Source organism: Maniola jurtina, chromosome 16 (assembly GCF_905333055.1).
Source record: "Maniola jurtina chromosome 16, ilManJurt1.1, whole genome shotgun sequence".
Lineage (NCBI taxonomy): Eukaryota > Metazoa > Arthropoda > Insecta > Lepidoptera > Nymphalidae > Maniola > Maniola jurtina.
Window position 1 is genome coordinate 12,632,834 of NC_060044.1, and position 21,067 is coordinate 12,653,900.

At 38.1% G+C, this 21,067-nt stretch overlaps 1 protein-coding gene and 1 long non-coding RNA gene across 2 annotated transcripts in view; both read right to left on the reverse strand.

Moving 5' to 3' along the window:
• The window catches only part of LOC123873193 (acyl-CoA:lysophosphatidylglycerol acyltransferase 1-like), a 175,362-nt gene that overhangs the window by 36,675 nt on the left and 117,620 nt on the right, over positions 1-21,067 (reverse strand). The window lies entirely within an intron of this gene.
• Positions 1,734-19,348, reverse strand: LOC123873199. The gene is made up of 3 exons (XR_006797635.1): positions 19,250-19,348; positions 8,822-8,825; positions 1,734-1,745 (listed from the first exon to the last, which is right to left on the reverse strand). It is a non-coding gene; the product is annotated as an uncharacterized LOC123873199 (long non-coding RNA).

The window sequence follows — 21,067 nt, forward strand, 5'->3', positions numbered from 1 at the left end:
AAAACAAAAAAAAACAATTATTATTTGTAATATATTATTATTTGCGGAAATCTTACAGGATTGGGCAGCAAATAACATAGCTCAAAAAAAAATTACAAGTAGGTACCTTTTACACTACTAAATTACTCTACATTATCTCTAATTTTTCGGAATTATGTGCGTTTTTAACTTTTAAGCCATTAATTAATATCACTGGTTTTCTTCACTGGTTCACAACAGGGAAGGTAAACATCGTGAGACCTGCATGCCTAAGAGTTCTCCAAAATCATTTTCAAAAGTGTGTGAAATCTGCCAATGCACACTTGGCCTGCGTGCCAAACACTTCTCATTTTGAAGGGAGATCTTTGCTCAGTAGTGAGCCGGCGACGGGTATACAGTACTGTGTATTAAGAAAATTAAATTCCTATTTAAATAAAAACATTTTAAGATACTAATATTCATATATTATTTTGACCAAACCGTAAATATAAAAGAATATTTTTTGAACAGTTTTGTTCTACAAATCGATATTTAATTTGAAAATGTATTTGGTACCAAATGCATTTTATAACTGGCGTGTCAAACATTTTCGCTCAAAAATTCACACAAAAATCTCACCAGCTCCCGATTCATAAAACGGTTGTAAATTGAAATGTTTGAAATAAAAACGCAATCTTTTGAAATTGTGTTCAAAACTGCGGGTAGGTCGTTTGATTTAATGGTCCGTTTCAATTCTCGGTACGGTATGGTCCTTTGAAGGTGGCTGCAAACACAGACCGACGTATTTTGATACTATGGCTTTTCTATACACGTTTTGGGGTTTGGGGGGGCTCCACCCGTTCATACACGTTTCATTTCCAATCAATAATACAATACACGTAATTTCAAACTTTTAAATATTGGTTCAAACGGTATTTTTACCCGCCAATAGAGCAATTTAATGATAGTTTTTTTTAGGGTTCTGTAAGAGAAGATTGTCAACAGGGACCTATTAAGAAGCCTCCGCAGTCCGTCTGTCTGTCCTGCTTAAAACATAAGGGGCTCAACAAGCAATCAGATTATAAGTTTTATACTAAATCTACATTTATACTAGAATTCCAAGTGTAGGCTAAGTTCATACTAACCCTGGTTCAGTATCACCTGACCTCACGCGGCATTAGCATAAGGTTAACAACACATGAATGGGCATTAACCTTTTAACCTTTTGATAAGCTTTAACAATTTAATTAAACTAAATAGAGATTTTTAGGTGCCGAGCACAGTAAGACAATCGAATTTTTTATTTATACTAGCCGATGCCCGCGACTTCACCCGCGTGGATTTAGGTTTTTCGAAATCCCGTGGGAACTCTATGATTTTCCGGGATAAAAAGTAGCCTATGTGGTAATCCAGGATATTATCTATCACCATTCCAAACAGCCAAATCCGTCTAGTGGTTTTTGCGTGAAGGGGTAACAAACACACACATTCACACAAACTTTCGCCTTTATAATATTAGTGTGAAGTGTGATTAATGACTCGCTTATGCTCGCGACTTCGTTCACGTGGACTACCTATTTTACCCTCTTAGGGATTGAATTTCCAAAATCCTTTCTTAGGGGATGCCTACGTCATAATAGCTCCAAACAGCCCGATACGCCCAGTGGTTCGAGGCTACTTTTTATCCCGGGAAATAAAATTAAAGAGTTCCCGGGTGAAGTCGCGGGCATCATCTAGTACAACAGAATATATCCATTTTTTTTAAATACGCGCCTATTTTAATTTGGCTACGGTGTTCTACTTATCACTAGGTATTCTTTGCATTATGATTTATGACTAAATGACCTATGTTAACAGTTCAGAGCCCATTTCTAAAATCCTTAGATACATTTATTCGAAAGTATTATTTATTTATCTAATGTTTACGATAAACTGTGAGACAGTCTGCTCAGCACAGTACAGGTCTTAGTGTGAAAGGCACATCATCAAGACTTGCAAATCTGTTTACGCCCCACGCATCGTTAGGGAACTAATCCTATCAAAGGGAATATTGGGCGATAAAATCTCACGGCTTTGCTTATGCTTATGCAGACGCTGACGCGGTGATTCACTCTTATAAATACTTAAATACGATAATACTGTTTTGAATTAATAGAAGTTTATCTAAATCACTATCCATGTTATAAATGAGAAAGTGTTTTTGTTTGTTGGTTAATTTGTTCGTCCTTCAATCACGCCGCAACGAATCATAATCATATTTATTTCGCAAAGTGGGTAAATAACAGACAGTACAATAGGTTAGATCCGAATACAATCTACTGCCGCAGACAGTGTGAAAAATATGTTACAACTACAGTCAGTGATCACTTTAAGTTATTTTAAATTAACAAAATTACATTGAAAAAAAAAAATACAAAATTAAGTCAAAATTGTAGTGTAGAAACCACAGGGGTATGGGTTTAATATAAACTGCCATACCTCTTCCCGGTTAGCCAGCTTCCATCTTAGACCTATATATAGCTTATTATTATATTACAGCTTGCAGCTTCCATCATCACTTACCACCAGGTGAGATTGTATCCAAGACCTAACTAGTATCCGAATAAAAAAAATTCACGTCAAGCCGTCCGTTGCGGCGTTATTGAAGGACAAAGATACACAAGTTCGCATTCATAATTTGGGCAGTGATGTCTCTCAAAGTTCTGTGGGGAGGATGTACATGTCTTATAACCATTAGTAGTTCCGAAGTTAAACAATAAACTTATGTCTACTATTAACGGTTCATAAGGGGAAATCTATTATTATATCAACATAATATAGAGGCAATTACCAGAGAGCGTAGTATGTTATTGTATGCGGCAATAATTGGGGGTCGAGATCTTAAGAGTAGTTGGAGCGAGCTGAAAGCCTTAATGCGATTGTTAGCTTGTTAGTACAACTTCATCCGAAAGGTTTATGTTACTTACCATATAATATTATAACTACCACTTACTCACTTTAATTATTTAGAACTAGACGATGCAGCGACTTCCGGGCTATCTAAATCTAAATCCGGGCGGATTTAGATTTCCAAAAATCCCGTGGGAACTCTTTGATTTTCCGGGGTAAAAAGTAGCCTATGTCCTCCCCCGGGTGTAAGCTAACTCTGTACTTTCATAAAAATTGGTTAAACTGTTGGGCCGTGAAATGGTAGCAGACAGTCAGACAGACAGAAACACTTTCGCATTTATAATATTAAGTATGACTGGATTAAATATTACGAGTAGCACAATTACAAGTTATTAAATATCACTTGCTTGAACGGTGAAGGAAAACATCGTAAAGAAACCTATAATTAGTTGTTATTTTTTTTATACGAATATTAGCCATGCTAATCATGACTAATACTCCCCTTTTCCATCCAATTAAGCGTAAAGCTTGTGCCAGGAGTGGGTACGACAATAGTGCAACGGATAGGGTTTGAACCGCCGACCTTTCGGAATTCAGTCCGCTCCTCAACCGTTGAGCTATCGAGGCTCTACTTATGTCTGAGAGTTCTCCATAATGTTCTCAAAGGTGTGTGAAGTCGGCCATTCCGCACTGGGCCAGCGTGGTGGACTATAACCTAAACGCTACTCATTCTGAGTGGGGACTCGTGTTCAATATCTTTCCGCTGGGCCGGTGGGTTGATCATGATGACTAGAAATAACTGAGGTTCCTGTAAATTCGAGATTTGAACCCGGGACCTCATGAACTGCAGCCGAAATTCTAGCCACTGGACCATCGGGGCAGTTGTACCTACTATCTATTAAACCCCTAGTCACGTGTCGCTCATTTGACTGGGCTCTCCGAGCTCAATATTAGGACGTAAAGAGGGCGTTTTCCTTAACTTATTATTGGCACGGGAACCCATTATATCTTCTCGAATAAGAAAATGGCCAATTAAGTGTGCCTCGCTGTCGTGCGTAAAGACCAATATTATGAAACATTCGAGGATCAGAAAGTAGGCATTTACTCGCACAGATTAGTCCGATAAGTAGTTACTATCAAAAGTAATAATAAAATACTTTTATCGTAGTGAAAGTATTTTATTTAGTATCAACTGTAACTCACAAATTAGTCGATACTAGAGCTAATTTCTTCAATCAATATCAATTTCAATATCAATCATATCATGCCATAAGTCTACTTTGTCGTATTAGTTTCCAAATTGCGAAAAACCAAATAATATTTGAATTTTGCGGGCAGACCCGTCGCTTGCCCCTTAAAGTATCCATATATATTCAGTTTCTCTTCTTCACCAAAGGTAAAAGAACGTAAGTAAAACAGAGTTCAGGATCTCGTTACATCGCCGGATATTAATGGATTCCCCGAGATAAGTTCAGAAAGCATTATAACGCCTATCTATCATATTACCTTTGAAGGTGTATCTATTTATAATAGACGATACGACTTGGCAATATATTCGTGATAGTATTGAGTAAAACTAAAAAGTATCCTTTGTTAAGAATTCATTACATTCTATTAAGTTTTTTCGTCGTTTTTTTTTAAGAGAAATGAAACGAAATACTTAATTACTCTTATTTTTCGATATTGTATGGTCTGCAGAGTCCACATTAGTCCATACTTTATTATTATAAATACAAAAGTGTGTTTGTCTATCTATCTCATAGCTCTTCAGCACGGCCAATCCGGTAAACTAATTTTGACGTTTGGTACGGATATAGCTTGCATCCCATACACAGATATCTTTCAGGTACAGCAACTTTTTATCCTAGAAAATTGAATTAATCATCTAGAATTAAATATATGTTTATAATCCACACATCATTCTGTAATGCGAAAGTATGTATGAGAATTGTGTGGTACATTTCACTCGACCGCTGTACTGATCTTGACAATGGCACAAAGGTAGTCCGCATTAATTAGGAGACGGACATACGCTGCCTTTTACCACACACATTCAGTCTCGAAACCGAAAGATTTTTAGGCTACTGTAGTATTGGACAATAAATTGATGTCGTATCGGAGTCTTATCATAGTATGTAAATAAGGCTCTTATGCCAATCAATGCCTAAAGTAAGGTGCGTCATTGTAGACCTTTGAACCTAGGTATTAATAAGTTGTTATATTTTGATGCGAGAGGTGATAGCCTAGTGGTTAAGTCTCTAGTGGTAGAGTCTTCTATTCGGCGAGTCTGGGGTTCGATCCCGGGACTCGGACCTCTGTGCGTTTAAACCCGCATGATTGAGAGTTCTTCATAATAATCTCAAAGGTGTGTGAAGTCTGCCTATTCGGACTAGGCCAGCATAGCGGTTTTGTCCTAAACCTCATTTTGCGAGGGTACCCATTCTTAGTAGTGGGCCGGTGATGATCCACTACATTTCACAAATAGGAATCAATTTCACGTAAGCAGTAATTTCTTGTTATTTAAATACAAACAGGTACGTCATTTGTAATCTTATAAGGATTCGTTTTTTTAATTTTGAGGTACGGAACCCTAAAAACAGCCATAACTTTTCGGAGTTAGCCCACTTCCATTCTAGACTGCATCATCACTTACCACTAGATGATAAAAACTTATTATAGTGTAAAGCTTTATTTACGCCAGAGCAACATATTGCGATTTGCAATTTTTTAAATTATAATACCTATTTCAAACACAAAAGAGCTCATAAGCTTTTGAACAGGTACTTTTAAAAGGTAAAATTGATCAAAATTTGTCACCGAAATTTCTTATTTCCACAATGTAACTTGAAAACAATGCTCTTAAAAATAATTTTCTTTTTCACTCGAGAAAATAGGCATCAAAATCCTTTATCATAAAATGTCTCAGAACCTTTGTTTAGGTAAAATAATGCAAAAATCAATCAATCTGTCCATCTGATTTTTCTTAACTGCTTTTAGGGTTCTGTACCTGCCTCAAAAGCAAAAACAGAACCCTTATAGGATCACTTTGTTGTCCGTCTGTCTGTCCGTCTGTCCATCTGTCGTGTCTGTCAAGAAAAAAATGTCAAATAAAAACTGCGTAGGTAAAACAATGTAAAGGGAATTTCTTCCAACCCTACCTGCTTTTCATCCCTCGTTTTAATTTTCCAGTTACTGAAGTACGTGCCTGTAAAATCTTGGAACGATTTTCATTAAAGCACTTAAAAGCGTGACGACAATTAAAACATTTTACAATACGACGGAACAGGTTGATTGTAGCGTCTCTTAGGGCTGAAATAAAGACACCGCATAGCGATGGCGACTGTATCCAAACACACTTAGGTTGAAATCTATAAAGTGCACTTTGACCTTGTTTAGACTTAAGTTTCTGTTAGAACGAGACATATTTATGCCTGCAGTATAATGCTGTCTCGTTATAACAGTGTCTTAAATCTGAGCAAAGTTAAACTTAAAGTGCGCTCTATTATAGATCTCAGCCTAAATGCGCGCTGCCTAAGAGTGCCTAAGTTGATTTTAGTTAGAGCTAGCTTCTTTGCTAGTGGAAAAAAGTTACTGAGTTTCTACATCAAGAAATTCTCGATAACGGAGTTGGGAAGCTGGCCATATTACACCCCCGTGTGTTAAAGAGCAGGTTAAGCCCCCGATTCTCGCCCGAGTTCTTGTCCAATCGGACTATGAGAGTGAGGGAATAGAGCTATACCTATTGGCTAGACTCCATTGAGATTGGCCACCACATCAAGGTCGCGAACGTGCGTACTGAGAACTCAGCTCCTACTGATTTTTACCGATCCTTTCATTAAACAAATTTCAACCGTATTCCAAACTAGCTGATGCCCGCAGCTTCGCCCGCGTGGATTGGTCAGATCCCTTGCAGCATCAGGATTGAGGAGTTGGACTCCAATTTTTTTATGAAACAATGTCGCAAAGTTCCTCTATCGATTAAAAAAGAAATGACGCAAATCGGTTCAGAAATCTCGGAGATTTCGGTGTACATAGGTAGAAAAACACAACTCCCTTTTTGAAAGTCGGTTAAAAAGTAGCCTTTGTTACTCCCTGGTCAATTCTCTACTTGTCTGTGAAAATCCCGTCAAAATAGGTTCAGCCGTTCCCAAGATTAGCCTTTTCAAACAGACAGACAGACAGACAAAAATTTTAAAAACGTGTGATTCAGTGTTGGTATCGTTCAAATAACCATATGACCTTAATATGCGGTAGTTATTTCGAAATTACAGACAGACACTCCAATTTTATTTATTAGTATAGATTAAGATGCGGCACCTTGGTTCCACTAGACTCTGTACATCTACACTACGTTGCACCTATCATAGGAGCCGAGAACTTGAAAACGTTCCGCCACGCGTTGTCTTTGTATCAAGCTTTATTCATCAGCTCGTCTATTTGCTCGTTTCATTGTTTCTTGTACATAATGTCCTTTATTATTTTCTTGGTCCGTTCCAAGTTGTTTCTTGTTCCGTTCGGATCTTGATGAATTGAGAAAAATTTTCTTGCTTTTATTGATGCCTCCTCCTTTAAAATAGGTATCCTGAGCTTTTAATGCTAGTTGTTGAATAAATAAAACTCGATGCTGGAGTATCTTCTTTTTCTCTTTTCTTGATCTAACTGCACCAGACGGAGGATAATATTTTTCGAGTGTATGTATGTATATGTCACCAAGTGTAAATCAAAAATTTATAACACCCCCGACAAGTGAAGGTTACAGTAACTAGAAAAGGGCTCATAACTTCCAAACGGCTGAACCGATTTTTTTGGGCTATAGCTAAGAACACTCTCGATCAAGCCACATTTCAAACAAAAAAAAAACTAAATTAAAATCAGTTCATTAGTTGAGGAGCTACGATGTCACAGATACCCAGACACACAGATAAACAGATACACACGTCAAACTTATAGCACCCCCCTTTTTGGGTCGGGGGTTAAAAATCTCAGTAATAGAAGGGTTTATAGCCTGCCATGCTGGTCCAGTGTGTATTAACAGACTTCACACACCGTTAAGTTCATTATGAAGAACTCTCACACATGCAAATTTCCTCGCGATGTTTTCCTTCACGGAAGCAAGTGATATTTTATTGCTCAAAACGCACAAAGCTCCGAGAAGTTAGAGATAGGTACATATTCGGAATAGAACCCCCAACCTCGCGAATAAAACGCGGACGTCTTAACCGCCATGTTTATATGGGTCCCTGAACTGCAGTAAAATGATTTTATTAATTTTTATTTTATTTAACCTCTAAACTATCATGGCTCAAAATTGACACAAGTGTAAATTAAAAATTTATAAAACCCCCGACAAGTTAAGGTCACAGTAACTAGAAGAGAGCTGATAACTTACAAACGGCTGAACCGATTTTTTTGGATTATAGCTAAGAACACTCTCGATCAAGCCACCTTTAAAACAAAAAAAAAACACAAAAGTAAAATCGGTTCATTAGTTTAGGAGCTACGATGCCACAGATACACAGATACACACGTCAAACTTATAACACCCCTCTTTTTGGGTCAGGGGTTAACAAAAATGCCCGAAATATTGGCTTGCATTTACATAAACAGCCCGAAGTATTAACCTACATCTCAAATTTCATGTAAGCAAAGTCTTTAACCCAACCATGTAAGTATGAAAATATTTTTCAGCGCTTAAAGCCATTCAAGGTGCACTCCGTCCGGTCAAAAGTACAGCGCACCTCACTCGACCCGGAATTCGAATCTAGGGCCACTCGAAAGCACTCCACCCTCGGGGTTAACGAAGCGTTAAAGAGATCATACTTTGAACCAGAACATACGTATATCCATTGATGTCGGAGAAATCCGGTTATTTCTATCTATACTGATTTAGGTAGGTAGGTATATGTAGAGGTCAGAGGATAGCTTTTGGAAAAAACAGAGGTGGTTAAGATGTCTTGAGTTCGATTCCGGGCACGCACCTCCATTGTTCGGAGTGTATAAGTAAGTGTATTTTAAGAAGCTAAATACTTGCTTTAAAGTTGAAGAAAATCCCGTGGGAATTTAGAAAAATCAGACCTATACCAACTAATACCCTGTTCAAATTATAAAGGACCTCCATGGTATACTTGGTTCAAACGTTTGTGCTGAACGTTGATGACTCAGTCAGTGAGTCAGTACTTTTCTTTTTATCCATACGTATAATATACTTAACTGCGAAAGTGTGTCTGTCTGTCTGCTAGCTTTTTACGGCCCATCTGTTTAACCGATTTTAACGTTTGTTACATATTTTGTTAGATATAGATACACAGATAATTTTTGTCCCGGAAAATCAAAGAGTTCCCACGGGATTTTTAAAAATCTCATATACTCATATACGAATTTGCGTATACGAATCATATTATATTTGCTACAGAGATAGCTTCCTGAAAACGGATATATACGGCTATTTTTATACTGGAAAAAACTCGAGCCTCATTTAATATTTTTCATATCGATGTCGTGTCATAATTTTCCTAAAGTTTGTAAGCGTGCTATCTTGTCCCGTCTCTACCCTATGTTTGTTTTAACGTCTGTGAATGCGACAAATTAGTATACCTATAGGTAATCGATAACCATGTAACCTAAAATAATTTAGGTATTACAATAAGTCTTAGAGCCAGACGCAATGGTACAGCAATGTATATTGATCGGAATGTTTATTCAGTGCGCCAGGGCTGGCAAGTCGGCAATAAAAACATTTCATGGGTAGTATTAAAACAGTGTCGAAAGTAAACGCCCCCGAATAATCAATACCGCCCCGCGGCCCGCGCAGGTACGCCGCGCGGCGCCGCTCGCCCCTCGGACGAAGGGCACAGACTGCCAGAGCAGAGGCGACACATCAATACCAGAGTAAACTAGACTGAAGGAAATCTCGGTTGGATCCTTCTTCTTCTAGAAGAAACTCTCAGAGTTTCCCAAGGAGAAGAAGTACCATTAAGTTAAGGATAACAGGATTTGGTTTACCGCTGCCCCATACAGTGATCTTGTATCATGTGCGTGCTAGTCGGACCAAAAAAAACAAGACAAAAAAACTTTGTTCTTCTCAGTTAAAACACACTGTATCTACTAAAACCAAAAACTAAAGAACCGATTAACTTCAGAAGTTATTCTATCGATGTTAAACTTGATAAGGATTTATATGAATTATGTATTTTTTGTGGCGCACCTGTTCCTTGTCATTTTATTCTTTGGCCGCAGCATCCCACCAGTCAGCGCGTTGTCTAAACCGATTGATGCAACCGAGGTCTGTCCATGAAACGAAATTCTGTGGAACTATTGATAGTTATAGAATAGACATAAATGTCTGTAGTAAAATTATAAATTGCATCACTTGACATGGCGCTTTCAAGTACTTGACTAAAGAAATTTAAATTTGACTGTCTATAAAAAAACTGGCCAAGTGTGAGTCCTGTTTTAGAATATACAGGTGAAAAACCCCTTTTGTATGATACCCCACTAGGTATAGTTATCTTATTTTAAAAATTGTTTTTTTTTTCGTGATTTAACCACATGTTCACGGTTTTCGGACTTTCTCCTTTACTTGTGCTAGAAGACCGATCTACCTGCCAGATTTCATGATTCTAGGTCAACGGGAAGTATCTTATACGTTTTCTTGACAGACACGACAGACGGACAGACGGACAGACGGACGAATGGACAGATAGACAGACAGACAGACAACAAAGTGATCATATAAGGTTTCCCTTTTTCTTTTTGAGGTACGGAACCCTAAAAACTAAATCCATGCGAACGAAGTCGCAGTCATTATCTAGTAAGCTATAACGCCTACCACTTATTATTATAATTTCAATTTATTTTATCGGAATTCTATTACACTCCCATTTGGTTGCAAGCTTTGACGGTTAAACCATTTTAATGTTTACATTCCAATTAGGAACTGGACGAGCTTCCAATTAAAATGCATGAAAACGATGCGCAGTCGATTTTGAAATCTGTACATGAGTAGGATGGGAAGTACTTAGCGAAAGCAATAGTGTATTTAGGTTTTACATCCATACTAATACTAAAAACTTTTGACGACCTCAATGGCGCAAAGGTCTTACTAGTGGGAGGTCTCGCGTTTTATTCCGGGCAGGGGTTTGGAATTTATAATTTCTAAATTTCTGGTCTGGTCTGAAGCTTCGGCCGTGGCTAGTTACAACCTAACCGGCAAAGTCGTGTCGCCAAGCGATTTAGCGTTCCGGTACGATGCCGTGTAAACCAAAGGAGCATGAGTTTAATGATAACTGCCATCCCCTTCCAGGCTAGCCCGCTTCCGTCATTACTTACCACTTGAGATTGCAGTCAAGGTCTAACTTGTATCTGAATAAAAAAAACATCAAACGAGTCGCAAGGAGTCATTGGAGTCAGGCAAGACCGTAGCTTGTGGAAGTCCTTACAAGAGACGAGACCTGTCAGCAGTGGACGTCTATCGGTTAGCGATGATGATGATGATGATGATGAGCCTAATACGAAGTTTATATTTTACACGGACATCGCTGGCCGCATACACTAGTTCAAACTATTCGTCGACTAAGAATTAATATAGCCGGCTTAATTAATCACCCGTTGGGTCGGAAAATTGTGCAGCTGTGGCCCGATAATGGCGTCTTCAGAAACCAATCACACCAGATTGTAAACGATCTATTTGTCCCTTGGTTTAACATCGGACAAGAATGAACTTCGGGGATTCAACAAGAATTCAATTCGAAAATATCGACGGAACGGAATGTTGCAATGTTGCAAATAATGCTCGTTCTCAGAAATACTAGACGACCTCCCTAACGCAGTGGTAAGCGCTTAGTGGGAGGTCGAGGTCCCGGGTTCGATTCCCGGCGGGTTTGGAATTTTATAATTATAGCCTCAATAGCACAACAGTAATAGGCGCGGACTGAAATCCGAAAGGTCGGCGGTTCAAACCCCACCCGTTGCACTATTGTCGTACCCACTCCTAGCACAAGCTTTACGCTTACTTGGAGGGGAAAAGGGAAATGTTAGTCATGATTAAAATGGCTAACATTTAAAAAAAATGTAAATCACTGGTCCGGTCTGGTGAGAGGCTTCGGCCGTGGCTAGTTACCACCTTACCTGAAAGCCACACGCCAAGCGATTTAGCGTTCCGGTACGATGCCGTGTAGAAACCAAAGGGGTATGGACTTAATAAAAAAAACTACCATACCCCTTCCAGGTTAGCCATCCATAGCTTCCATCTCAGACTGCATCATCACTTACCACCAGGTGAGATTGCAGTCAAGGGCCACCTTGTGTTTGAATAACAAAAATATTCACTACGAGTATTTGAATCTTAAAAATCTGCTTTACCCTTTCTCTCTTTTTCTCTCTGCATCTATCGTTATTGCTCAGGTTAGTGATCCAGTTACTAGCTCGGATCAACTTCGCTAGGCGACATTTAGCGATTTAACGTTTTTAGCACTGACACCTGAGTCAGTATAGAAATTATGAATTTCCGAATTGCCCTTACTGAGAATCACAACCGGGACCTCCCACTTAGAAGACTACAACGGTCATCACCGCACTAGAGGTAGTCAAAATAAATACGGTAGAAGACCTATAATAGGCTTTAAGGGCCTGATGAAGTAGGGAGGTGGCGCAATCACTTCAAACCGGCAGAGCTATTCATTAAAACTTCCCACAATGACCGGTGAGAGTGGATAATTCAATAAACCAACACCGCGGGCGACGCAACTTGGACGATATTTTACCGGCTGCGAACACAGTCGGCTGAAGTTGTTGCTAAAACTAGCTAAAATATAATTTTAAACTTTACTCATATGCATTTCATCTTAATTTTGCTTCATTTTAAAAATCAGACTCAAAATAACCGTTGTGATTGAGTTATCACACTAATATTATAAAGGCGAAAGTTTGTATGTGTGTGTGTGTATGTTTGTTACTCCTTCACGCAAAAACTACTGAACGGATTTGGCTGAAATTCGGAATGGAGATAGATAATATCCTGGATTAGCACATAGGCTACTTTTTATCCCGGAAAACCAAAGAGTTCCCACGGGATTTCGAAAAAACTAAATCCGCGCGGACGAAGTCGCGGGCGTCAGCTAGTTCTCACTAAGATAGAATCTCTTGCTTTCTTCTTTCTCTGTATTAAGAGGGGTTGATTCGTAGCGCGCTACATAGAAGCGCAGGTTTTTTATAAATATACAACTCAAAATTTAAAAAGCCCCGACAAAAAAAAATAAGAAAACTAGAAAAGAGCTGATAACTTTCAAACGGCTGAACCGATTTTCTTCGATTATAGCTAAGAACACTCTCGATCAAGCCACCTTTCAAACAAAAAAAAAAACTAAATTAAAATCGGTTCATTAGTTTAGGAGCTACGATGCCACGCGTGGACGTGTGAGCGCCTCTCCTCACCGCGTCGCTCTCACCGCTCCCCTACTATCGACACATCGCATAGCTCGAGCTGCGCATCTATCTCGCGCAGCTACCTTGCGGCGGCGCATCTTCATAGCGCATCCACCTCGCACAGCTACATAGCTTAGTATTGGTGGAAACGATCACATATTTTCGTAGCGTAGACTTCACATCTTCGTAGCATAGCTGCATAGCACATCTCTGGTGGAAGGGCACCCTAAAACGAATCTAAACTTAGAAAGACGAGTAAGGAGTACCCTAGAGTAAGAATGTTTGAAAATCAGAGTTATACTATACCAAGTTTTCTTTCCTGGATTTCTCAGCGTTATCCCTTGGGTGCATACCATCTTGATTCTTATTTCAAAAGTTTAAACTCTCTCGATTTTTGAAAAGAAGGACTTCCGAGGTTCTAGTTAGTTCTCCTCAGAAATATAAACTGAGGAAATGATCTGAAAAAATCTTTATTTTAAGCCGATTCACACCAAGCACGTACACGTAACACGCGCTTGTGACGCGCGTGAATCTGTAGACACAACTGCACGCATTACGTCTACGCGAACGTTCACGCCACGCAAGCGGTATGCCATGTCTCATACAATTCCATACATTACAACGCAATGGTACGCGCTACGTCTACGCTTACGCGACGCGTATGCGGCCTGTGTGGCCGGCGCTTAATCTCTAGCGATACCACATGAGTATTATGCTTTGTAAAAGTTTATTTTTATAGATATTTTATTTTCTTCTGTACTAACACCTTCGATCATAGATACTTAGTCTGAGACTAACACGGTGAAATCAAAATTTCAAGATGTAACTTTAAAACCTATTCATTTTCTGTCGTTTTTCACATTAGGTTAAAAGAAAAAGAAAATGATATTCTAACTTTTATAACGGAAGATACACAATCTCTAAACTAAACTAAATTGAATCTAATGCTATCCTTTTCTAAAAGGAGAATTATAAAAGGGATAGCATTACATTCAGACCTGTCATTTTAAAAATTGTTAACACATCGCACCAATACGATAACCATGACGTAAAATGACGAATGCCGAAAATTGCAAATAATAATAATATGTTATTTTAAAGTTGTTTTTAACCCCCGACCCAAAAAAAGAGCTGTTATAAGTTTGACGTGTGTATCTGTGTATCTGTCTGTGGCATCGTAGCTCCTAAACTAATAAACCAATTTTAATTTAGTTTTCTTTTGTTTGAAAGGTGGCTTCATCGAGAGTGTTCTTAGCTATAATCCAAGAAAATCGGTTCAGCCGTTTGAAAGTTATCAGCTCTTTTCTAGTTACTGTAACCTTCACTTGTCGGGGGTGTTATAAATTTTTTATTTACACTTGTTAAACTGTATACTAGTAAGTTAACACTTCATTACTTCAATTCACATCAGTTAAGCCAATCATTGGCTAACAATGGGCAGTTCGGAGCGCCGAGTGGCATTCATTAAAACTCCTCACAATGACCGGCAAAGATAATTTAATAAGCGCGGTCCGCGGGCGCTGCAACTTGTACGATATTTCACAAACTATGAATACAGTTGGCCGGAGTTGGCTAAGCGGCTGAAATATCGTGGAAAACTTTACTCATATGCATTTCATCTTGATTTTAGGTAAACTAGCTCATGCCCACATTTTAGGTTTTAAAAATCCCGTGGGGAATCACACTTCACACTAATAATATTATAAAGGTGAAAGTTTGTGTGTATGTGTATATGTGTGTGTGTGTATGTTTGTTACTCCTTCACGCAAAAACTACTAAACGGATTTGGCTAGGAATATTCTGATAAGATAGATAATATTCTGTATTAGTACATAGGCTACTTTTTATCCCGGAAAATCAAAGAGTTCCCACGGGATTTCGAAAAACCTAAATCCACGCGTGCGAAGTCGCGGGCATCGGCTAGTAAATAAATAAAAGCTTTATTGTTATCGCTTACTGACTAATTTTACATTTAATCTATAGTTACTTAATCATGTAAAAAATCACGCCGATCCGTTGCTCTGTTGCGACGTGATTGAAGGACATACCAACAAACTAATAAACCAACAAACAAAACTTTCGAATCTATACTAATAAATAAAATTGGAGTGTCTGTCTGTAATTTCGAAACAACTACCTCATATTAAGCTCACATGGTTATTTGAACGATACCAAAACTGAATCACACGTTTTTAAAATTTTTGTCTGTCTGTCTGCCTGTCTGTCTGTTTGAACGTTTTACGCACGAAGTTGCCGAAAAATTTGCCCTAAAATAGAGATTTTCAAGGGTCATAACTTTCATAATAAATACATATAATTTTACAAAATTTATTTTTTTCGGGCATAGATAATGAAGAGATAAATCGATATACCTTTGGCTTAGTCATAGTTTGTATGGGGAAGTGCGTAAGAAGGGCCACCTTAAGAAATGCAGTCTTGAAGATAATCTACTCAAGTTATACATGGCACCGGCTCAAAGTCAAAGTCAAAGTCAAAATTATTTATTCAAAGTAGGTACAATTGTACTCCTTTTGATGGTCGAAATTGTTAAACTGGTACGATATAGTGGTGATAATTAATTACTTGCTCTTAGACTATCGCAAAGTATGCCTCATCTCGTTGTTTATGAATGTACGGCAGTGCCGATAGCGGCATCCGACTGAAATTGGAAGTAGTTGCGAAACTTCCTCACGGGACTTCGTAATACGATTTTAATGTGATACGACTCCTCATAGGTTTTCTCACCAGAAGCGGTGGATATTTTCAACCGACTTTCAAAAAAGAAAGTTCTCAATTTTTTCCGTATTTTTTCCAGGTAGATATTTACAGCGTTTTTCCTCCGAGTTTTTAAACAGATTTGCGTGATTCTTCATAAATTAGATATTAGCTGATAACCACGACTTTGTTTGCATGGATTTAGGTTTTTCAAAAATCCCGTGGTAAGACTTTAATTTACAAGGATACAAAGTAGCCTATGTCATTTTCCACTAGCGAAATAATAGGGTTTGACTTCAAAAAAGAGGTTTTCAGTTCCGTTCGTACTTTTTTGACTTCTAATCGTGAGAACACCTTGTGAAAAACAATTATATCGGTAATAATGTATATTGAATATATCTATCCATTTGAAAAAGGTCTTGATTCACTCACTGACGTATCAACGCCCAGCCCAAGCCTTTGGCCCACTTCACGTTCCCTTTATAGATAACGTAGACTGGGAATGAGGCTGGATTTTTTAAATTCCCACGGGTTAGGGAATAAAGAATATTTATATTTTTCTGAATAGATTTATTTCTGAAAATTAGAAATATAAAAATATATCTAATTCTATTTTTATAATAAATGGTAGAAAATTCACTCAGAAAATCTCTCTTTATAATAAATGGCAATTAAACTTTTACAAGTACTTTTAACCCGTCAAATACATGCACCACTGGTTCGAAATGCCTATTTCCTTTTTAAGCTAGCTAAGGAAAAATAGATTATCTAGGTATACTTAGGTATCTACGGTAAGTTACAAAGAACGGGCATCCAATTTGTTCCCCCCATGAGAGAAATATCGCGTAATGGCCTTTATTACATTTGCCGCGACGAACCTAAGTACTCCTATTCTATTCAAGGTTAACTTCGGGGCAATTTAGTCTCATTTTATTGACCCCCGACCCAAAAAGAGGGGTGTTATAAGTTTGACGTGTGTATCTGTGCATATGTCTGTGGCATCGTAGCTCACCGATTTTGAAAGGTGGCTTGATCGAGAAAGTTCTTAGCTAAATCCAAGAAAATCGGTTCAGCCGTTTGAAAGTTATCAGCTCTTTTTAAACCCCGACCCAAAAAGAGGGGTGTTATAAGTTTGACGTGTGTATCTGTGTATCTGTGTATCTGTCTGTGGCATCGTAGCGCCTAAACGAATGAACCGATTTTAATTTAGTTTTTTTTGTTTGAAAGGTGGCTTGATCGAGAGTGTTCTTAGCTATAATCCAAAAAAATTGGTTCAGCCGTTTAAAAGTTATCAGCTATTTTCTAGTTTTCTTGTAGAAAAGAAGGTTAGATAACCCTTAGGTTCATAATATTCAAGTGTCAATTGACAAATGTCAAGTTGTCAAGATGGACGTTGCCTAGATATACATAATTATTTATTTGAAAATGATTTGTCGGGGGTGTTGAAAATTTTTAATTTACACTTGTTATCTAGTTACTGTTATCTTCACTTGTTGGGCGTGTTATAAATTTTTAATTTACACTTGTGTTACGTTGTTGTTATGTCTGAGTAGTAGTAACAAAGTGCGCTTATATAATACGCCTCAATTCCTTCCTAAATACGCCAAAAATAGATAATTTCCCTCCAAATAAAAATATCCTTACCTATCCCGCGCGGGGGATTAACGCGGGATAGTTTCGGGCGGAATAGCTCGCGGCGCGCAGTCCCACGGGATTCGCGAAGGTAAGGGAGGGATCAGGGTATTTATAATTTCGTGCAAGGGATTATATTGCTATTTGTGCTCAGCGCTGTATTGGAATTGTTATTTAGAGTTGTGGTCTCCAAAAATGTGGTTTCATTTTTGATAGGTTTTTGTCTAGAGAGTTAGAAGCCTCCCGGGCTTCTCTAAACTCACCTTTAACTTTTCAGAGTTACCTAAGTATTATTTTATTTATTTATTATATTTTCAGAGTTACCTAAGTTTTATTTTATTTATTTATATAAACATATTTATTGCTTAGTACTACGACAAAGAATAAAATACAGGATATACTTAAAAACAAAGGGCGACCTAATCACTCTAGTGATATCTTCCAGGCAACCCATGTGCATTTATGTGCGTTTTTAACCCCGACCCAAAAAGAGGGGTGTTATAAGTTTGACGTGTGTATCTGTCTGTAGCATCGTAGCTCCTAAACGAATGAACCGATTTTAATTGAGTTTTTTTGTTTGAAAGATGGCTTGATCGAGAGTGTTCTTAGCTAAAATCCAAGAAAATCGATTCAGCCGTTTGAAAGTTATCAGCTTTTTTCTAGTTATTACTGTAACCTTCACTAGTCGGGGGTATTATAAATTTTTAATTTACACTTGTTAAGATGCGACGTCGAACCGCAAGTATTGTGGCAGAGCCCTAAGATATTCGTAGGTGGGGACTGGGGAGTATGTCACGGACGCGTTTTAAGCATTCATCCGTTACCCGGGATTAAACATCACGATATTTGGGTCACGTACACACACTCAGGTGGATCCGTCGCCGCCATATTTCTGCGTCAGCGCCGCATTTATATGATAATGCCGCGGATAGCATTCGGAACTGATCCCCAACTCGCGGGGGATGAGTTCCGAAAAATTCCCAACTCGTAAATCTAATTCTGTTCCGCTTCGATATTTGCTCGCAATTCCACGCGTTTTGTTTGAGTATCGACGACTCTTCTTCGAAAGTTGCAGTTTTATATGGAACTGAATTGAACATTGTACCTTTAATGGTTATTTTCCACACTAGTATTGGACCACTAATCTATAGTAGATTCACTATAAATAGACGGTCCTGACTATACATAAGCACTTGTAATATAGGCAGGCCAACGTGCAATTTTGTTTGGTTTTTTTAAGTAAAACTTCTATACAGGCACGACTTAAGAGTAACTAAGATCTTTTTCGGACGAAAATAACGCAGAAGTTACTTCCGTCCGTAATTAATATGGCTGTTTTAATAATATTCAATTATATTCTAATGTTTAATAGTTAATTTTCAGAACGACCCATGTTCACAAGGCTTACCTTTTCGAATGAGGAAACAACGTCGTTGTAACTTTGTAATGCAGTTTCACTTACCTGGAAACAAGAATAAAAGTGTATTTAGAATATTTTCCTTCCAGTTTCTTAATGTTGTGTACAAATATTCATTTTAGTCTATCTGTTTTGTGGCTAGCTGGTTTAGAGGCTAGCTGGTAGGCTGTGTGTGGATCTTGAGATGGCCCTCCCCTATAGAGAATAGAGTTTTACCTTCAAGTCAAGAGTTAATAGGCTTCTTCTAGGTAAGTGCGCTCCATCTTAGGCTGCATCATCACTTACCAGCCAGTCTGATAGCAGCCAAGCGTTAGTCTAAAAAAAATCTTGGGCTCAGAGTAGAGGCCTAGGTCAGTCAAAAAAGTTATTGAGGTTTAATCGGTCCACCCACATTCGATTTTTTCGACAAAAAATGAAACATACAGATTGCAATATTAAAACGCACACGTTGAATTGAATTGAAAAAGTCGGTCAAAAACAAAGATAAAGGTCACCGAAATTATCAGTCTGATTATTATTATTATTATCGAACCCACAAAAAGTCTGACGTGGGTGGAGCACCTTACTGTTAAGAAATTCTTAACATTATTTACATAATATAATAGCTTATTTTATGTAGGCAATCGCTCGACTTCGTATAATATATACATTATTATACGACCTAGCAGAATAGATCCTATCCGAAAAACTAATTATACAGGTATGTTCTACTTTTCACGTTAAAGCTTTTAATATCTAGCTAACATTTAGTCTACGTTAAATAAATATCAGGGCGTTTACTTTAACTAAAAAGGCCGTCCAAAATTCAAGGGTCTACAGCACGATAAATTACATTAAATGCCAAATTAATTAAATTTGAAAATGGACACGCCGGCGAAACCTTTTTGCGGGGATTTTATAAAAATTATGATTAAGGAGGCTCAATAGGGCTTAATATATACGGGTTATATTTTAAGATAGCGGTCGAGTAAATAAAGATAGGTGTTTTATAAAAAACTTCAACAGTTTTTCTTATAAATATTTACACACTGCTTACTATGGGGTATACACATCAAAATAAATGAAACAGTACTCTACGCCAAAACAACGCCTCACACTAATTTACTATAGGCTCGGTTCGGTCTGGTATGGTATACCGTTGCCACCTATGGGATGGATCTACCAAGTACCAACTCGATACATTAAAATGTTTGATCGCCGCGCCCAAAAAAATATATTTACTATAGGATGCCCGCGACTTCATCCGCGTGGATTTAGGTTTTTAAAAATCCCGTGGGAAATGTTTGATTTTACAGGATAAAAAGTTGCCTTTGTCAATTACAGGGCAATTTTCACAATTTTAGATACATCATCATCAGCCTGTGGACGTCTACAGTTGGACATAAGCCTTCTCTAAAGAGCGCCACCACACCTGGTCCTCAGCCTTCCACATCCAGCCACTTTCCGCCCGCCTCTTTATATCGTCAGTCCATCGTGCTGGAGGGCGTCACACACTACGCTTGCTTATACGCGGTCTCCACTCAAGGAATTTGCTGCTCCAACGGCCATCGACTCTACGACAGGCATGGCCTGCCCACTGCCACTTCAGCTTGCTTATAATTTGTATGTCGGTGATACGTTATATTAAAATTAAAATGATTTGTGGAGATTGGCCGCCGTGGCCGGAATTTGATCAGGAAGGACAATATTTTATTATCCCTTTATGTAAATACCTCAAGCTATAAAATTTCACAGCAAATAATATCCGAATGGCATTAAAATAAGAGATTTATTAAGTTTTATGTCCGTCGTAACTTATAAGCTGCGAGGCTAAATCTGCCCAGTTTTAGGGTTCCGCACGTCCAAAAAATAACCCTTACAGAATCACTTCGTTGTCTGTCTGTCTGTGTATCTGTGAAGACCCATCAATCAATCAAAGCCGATGGGGTACTTCCCGTTGACCTAGAATAATGAAATTTGGAAGCAAGCAATGTCTTGTAGCACAAGTTAAGGGAAAGTTCCGAAAACTGTGAATTTGTGGTTACATCACAAACA